Consider the following 5,993-nt stretch of genomic DNA (forward strand, 5'->3'; position numbering starts at 1 on the left):
ACTTTAGAATTTATTCTGGTCTAAACCCTATCATTTATTGGACTTCCTTAATAATTTGCCCCTCAATATCTCTGAAATTATCTAAATTGTTAATCATTTGTCAGTTAGAACACCTGATTTACTTGAAATCAAGACAAAATTTGATAGACAAAACTGATTATGGTCATACTTGAGGACTTGATTAATTTAATTATTCTCTCCCCTCAACTTTATTTTCATTATCCTTAATGGATGAAGAAAATAACAAAGTAGAATAGAGAAAAAAATTACAAGGAAAGATACCACCTGGATTTGATGTGCTCGTTCATTATCAGGTGAGGAATTCTTCCTTTGTGGGCGTGATTGGTTCATGACTCCATCTGGGCTTTGGATGAGATGCTCCCCCCAACTTGGCTGATTGCCTTTCTTGGATTTTTCTATGAAAAGAAAAGAGGCTAGATAATTAAAAAAATATATAAATTGGGTTGCCTCCCAGGAGTGCTAAGTTTAAAGTCTTCAGCCAGACTGAACTGAGTATCATGACGGTATTGGATCCATTAGATCAACAGATTTAATTAATTCTCCATCGCTAATTTCATTTATGTAAGGTTTCAATCACTGACCATTTACTTTAAAGGTGTTCTCCTGTTTAGGATCTCTGAGTTCTACGGCTCCATAGGAAAATACTTGAGTTACAATGAAAGGTCTGTTCCAACGTGAACGAAGTTTATCAGGAAAAAGTCGCAACCTAGAATTGAAGAGCCAAACTTTTTGATTAGGCTCGATCATTTTTCATGCAATGAATTTATCGTGGTATGCTTTAGTTCGAGCCTTATAAATTCTAGCACTCTCATATGCTTCATTGTGTAGCTCTTCAAGTTCATCTAGTTGAAGTCTCCTATTGGAACCCACTTTTTCATATCAAAGTTAAATTGTTGTATGGCCCAAAATGCACGATGTTCCAATTCCATCGGCAGATGACAAGCTTTACCGAATACAAGTCGATAAGGAGACATTCCTATGGGTATTTTAAAAGCAGTACGGTAAGCCCATAATGCATCATCCAAGCATGCTGACCAGTCTTTTCTATCGGGTCTTACCATTTTTTCAAGAATATGCTTGATTTTCTTGTTGGAGACCTCAACTTGGCCACTTGTCTGGGGGTGATAAGGTGTGGCGACTTTATGGATTATTCTATATTTTTTTATTAGCGTGTCGAAGTGCTTATTCGTGAAGTGTGTACCCCCATCGCTAATTATGGCTCTTGAGCATCCAAATCGACTAAAGATGTTATGCTGAATGAACTTGATCACGACTTTGTGATCATTGGTTTGGGTTGCCATAGCCTCTATCCATTTTGATACGTAGTCCATGCTATCAAAATGTACTCGAATCCAAATGAGGAGGGAAAGGGTCCCATAAAATTAATTCTCCAAATATCAAAAATTTTTACTACAAGTATAGGGCATATGGGCATCATATCTTTTCTCGAAATATTTCCTGTTTGCTGGCATCACAGGCAATTACGACTGAATTCATGTGCATCTTTGAATAGTGTCGGCCAATAAAATCCACTCTGCAACACCTTTGCTGCAGTTTTTCTTCCACTAAAATATCCCCTACATGCTAGCGAGTGGCAGAAGTTAAGAATATTTTGGACTTCACACTCGGGGACACAACGTCGGATTACTTGATCTGGACAATATTTGAACAACTCTGGTTCTTCCCAGAAATAGTACTTTACTTGGGAGAAAAATCTGTTTTTCTCTTGTTGGGTCCAATGTGATGGTATTTGTCCCACTACCAAGTAATTGACTATATGAGCGAACCAGGAAAGACCAGTGGAAGAGATTGAAAAGAGTTGTTCATTAGAAAATCTATCTCTAATCATTTCTTTATTGTGTTCTACCAGGATCCTAGAAATATGATCTGCTACTAAGTTTTCGGAGCCTTTTTTGTCTAAAATTTCTAAATCAAATTCTTGTAATAGAAGGATCCATCTAATTAGCCTAGGTTTTGTATCTTTTTTGGATAGCAGATATTTTAGTGCTACATGATCGGAGTATACTAGGATCTTGGAGCCCAAAAGGTATGATCTAAATTTATCTAGGGCAAACACAACAATGAGTAACTCTTTTTCAGTCGTGGTGTAATTCAATTGAGCATCTGAAAGAGTTTTACTTGCATAATAAATTACATGCGGTTCCCGATTAAATCTTTGCCCAAGGACTGCCCCTACAGTATAATCAGAAGCATCACACCTGATTTCAAATGGTAGGGTCTAATCCGAAGATTTTATGATTGGTGCAGTGGTTAAGGCAGTTTTGAGTTTATTATAAGTGGTTAGGCAATCTTCATTAAAATCAAAAGAATTTTCTTTGGCAAGCAAGTTACACAAGGATCGTGAGATCTTGCTGAAATCCTTAATGAAGCGCCTATAGAAACCTGCGTGGCCTAGGAAGGATCGCACTTGTTTAACCGTGGTTGGGGGAGGCAATTTCAAGATTACTTCAACCTTTGCTTTATCTACTTCGATCCCCTGCTTGGATACAATATGTCCAAGCACGATTTCCTCACGAACCATAAAATGGCTCTTCTCCCAACTTAAAACCAAATTTGTCTCTACACATCGTTGGAGAACCTTGGCTAGGTTCTGAAGACAATCATCAAAGGTAGAGCCAAATATCGAAAAATAATCCATAAAGACCTCTAAAAATTTGTCGACCATATCAGAAAAGATGGCTAAAATGCACCGTTGAAAAGTGGCTGGTGCATTGCAGAGATCGAATGGCATACGTCTAAATACAAATGTTCCATATGGACATGTGAAGGAAGTCTTTTCTTGATCAGCAGAAAATACTGGGATCTAGTTATATTTCGAATATCCATTTAGAAAATAAAAGAAACTTTGTCCTGCTAGCCGTTCTAAAATTTGATCAATAAAAGGCAAAGAAAAATGATCTTTTCTAGTAACGGTATTCAGCTTTTGGTAGCCCACACATACTCGCCAACCAGTTGTTGCACGAGTAGAAATTAATTCACCCTCGTTGTTCTCTACTACGATAATACCTGACTTCTTAGGTACTACTTGGGTTGGACTAACCCATTGGCTATCTGAAATTGGTAGATAATTCCAGCATCTAGCCATTTCACTACTTTTTTTATGACTTCCTGCATATTCGGATTCAATCTTCGTTGCATGTCCCTATGTGGTTTTCCCTCAACCTCGCAATGAATATGATGTATGCAAACAGAAGGATCTATACCCTTCAAATCGGCAATCGACCATCCCATAGCCTCTTTATGCTTTTTGAGCACCCCTACAAGTTTGTCTTCCTGGTCAGTAGTTAGGTCAGATGCAATGATCACTGGAAGGATATCATTGGGTCCAAGAAATAAATATTTCAGCATGGCAGGAAGAGGCTTTAGTTTTAGAGTAGGTGGTGCTTCTAAGGATGGTACTAGAGGACTTGATTGAGTTGGTAATTGTTCATATTTTACAGTCCAAGGGGGAGTGGTGCTAAAATTGAGAGGTTTTAGCAAAGCATGTATTTCTTCAGTGTACCGTCGATATCAAAATTATTCATTCCAAAATGTGTTAGACATGCCTGTAAAGGATCTGAGTTGAGTAAGGCAAGAGCTTTATCTTCTACAACTTCCTTTAACAGGTTGATCTCATTATGGTCGTACGTAGGTGGTCCTTGAGATGCATTAAAAATATTCAATCTCAACTTCTTATTTTTGAAAGATACATCCATAACTCTGGTCCTATAATTTATTCAAGCATTAGCAGTTGCTAAGAAGGATCTACCTAGGATGATCAGTATTTAGCTAGGGTTGCTGCCAGATTCCATATCCAGCATAAGAAAGTCAACAGGAAAATAGAATTCATCTATTTTCACCAACACATCTTCCAGCATTCTCCGGGGTACCTTAATAGATCGGTCTGCTAGTTGTAAGGTCACCGTCGTGGGTTTTAACTCTCCAAATCCGAATAGATCATATACAGAGCTCGAGAGAAGGTTGACACTTGCACCCAAATCTAATAATGCCTTCTTAATCGTGAGGTCCCCTATGACACAAAAAATAATTGGGGTACCTGGATCTTTCAGTTTGGATTGGGTAATTTGCTGAAAAATTGAGCTGATATGCTCAGTTAAGTAGTCTTTTCTTGATATCTGTGCCTTTGATTTTCGTTTCTGTACACACAGATCCTTTAAAAATTTAGCATAGGTTGGAACTTGCTTAATGGCATTGAGAAGGGGTAAGTTTGTCTGGACCTGTTTAAATAGTTCCAACATTTCATTCATTTTTATACCCTTCTTATCAAGAGGTAGAGGAGATTCTAAAGCACTAGAAAATGGAGCCTTAGGTGCATGTGCTGGGTTAACAGGTTCTTTCCTCTCTTCAGGTTTCTTCTTTTCTGGTGTGGCTGGAATTGGTTGCTCTTATTGTTGGGTTATTTCAGATTGATTTAAGATTTTTTCGATTCTAAGGGTCATAATCGATTTGGCATGTTCGAAAAAAATTTCAGGACCAATGGTGCTTTCAGCCATGTACTGTGCTTTTGGGTTATTAATAGGCTGACTGGGTAATTTGCCTTCTTCCCTCCTATTGAAAGCTGTTGCTAGCTGACCTATCTGGGTCTCTAGCTTTGCTATTGATTGCGTATGGGAGTGAAGGAGTTGGGTATTCATTTCTAGTCCTTTAAGTGCTTGCAGCACCTTTTCTTTGAAAGTTGAGTTATGAGTACTCGGGGTGGGTTGAGAAGGGTTCTGGTATTGTGACTGAGATGGATGCCCATAAGCCGCATCTGGATAACCTAATCTTTGTTGCACTGGAGGAACCACTGGTTGTGATTTCCCTGAGAAATTTGGATGATTTCTCCATCCTGGATTGTACGTACTAGAATAGAGGATGTTTCCTGGTCTATGAGTAGTTTGGATTTGATGGACTTGTTCTTGTACATAGTCAGAAAACTGTGGTGCAATTGGACAATCATTCACACGATGAGTGGGGCTCGAACATAATGCACATATATCTTGCATCTGACAAGATGGAGAAGAGGAATGTCCCATACTTAATAATCGATCTAACTTTTGAGATAATTCATCTACCTTATGATGGATATCTATTGAGTTTTCTACTTCATATATTCCACCTCTCTTTGGGTTTAACATGGGTTTATCTCTAATGAAGGCAGACATATGACGTAATAAATTTTTACTTAAAATTTTAAATAGTTGCCATGCCTCTTCCTCACTTTTGAGCATGAATGTTCCACCACATAATGCATCGACCATTTATCGATGTCTTTCAGATAACCTATCATAAAAATATTGGATTAACTGCCACTTGGGTACAGCATGGTGGAGATATTTTTTAATAAGGTCTTTTAACCTCTCTCATGTTTCATGAAATATTTCTCCATCTAATTGAAAAAAACTAGTTATGGCTTTTCTTATTTGATTAGTTTTCCTATGAAAAAATATTTCTTAAGAAACTCTCCTTGCAGCTGGTCCCAGGTTGATATAGTCATGGAATCCAAAGTATGTAGCCAGTATTTGACTTTGTCCTTAAGTGAGAAAGAAAATAATTTTAACCTAAGAGCATCATCAGAGAAGTTGTGAATCTTGATAGTTGAGCATATCTCAAAAAATTCTTCAAGATATTTATAAGGGTCCTCATTACTAAGTCCATAAAATGAAGGTAACTTTTGGATTATACTAGACTTAATTTCATATTGGGTGGCCTCCACAGGGGGCACTTGAATACAAGGAGAGTAGGTATATGTGGAAGGAGTAAAGTACTCCTTCAACTGTCTTGGTGGATCATTCTCTTGATTTTGTTTCATGTTTTTACGTCTGTTGGCTCTAAAGGTTCTTTCTATTTCTGGATCAAAAGGTTGGATTTCTGGTCGTAATGATCTACGACCGAGCATACACCCTACAATTATACTTTAGAGTAAACATAGAAAATTTTAATTTTTATAATATATATATATTTTTTTAATA

At 37.4% G+C, this 5,993-nt stretch overlaps 1 non-coding gene across 1 annotated transcript; it reads left to right on the plus strand.

Moving 5' to 3' along the window:
- The first annotated feature begins 5,341 nt into the window (after positions 1-5,341).
- On the plus strand, positions 5,342-5,447 carry LOC140853065 (small nucleolar RNA R71). Its single transcript, XR_012136143.1, has one exon. It is a non-coding gene; the product is annotated as a small nucleolar RNA R71 (small nucleolar RNA).
- The last annotated feature ends 546 nt before the right edge of the window (positions 5,448-5,993 follow it).

Source organism: Elaeis guineensis, chromosome 12, assembly GCF_000442705.2.
Source record: "Elaeis guineensis isolate ETL-2024a chromosome 12, EG11, whole genome shotgun sequence".
Taxonomy (NCBI): Eukaryota; Viridiplantae; Streptophyta; class Magnoliopsida; order Arecales; family Arecaceae; genus Elaeis; species Elaeis guineensis.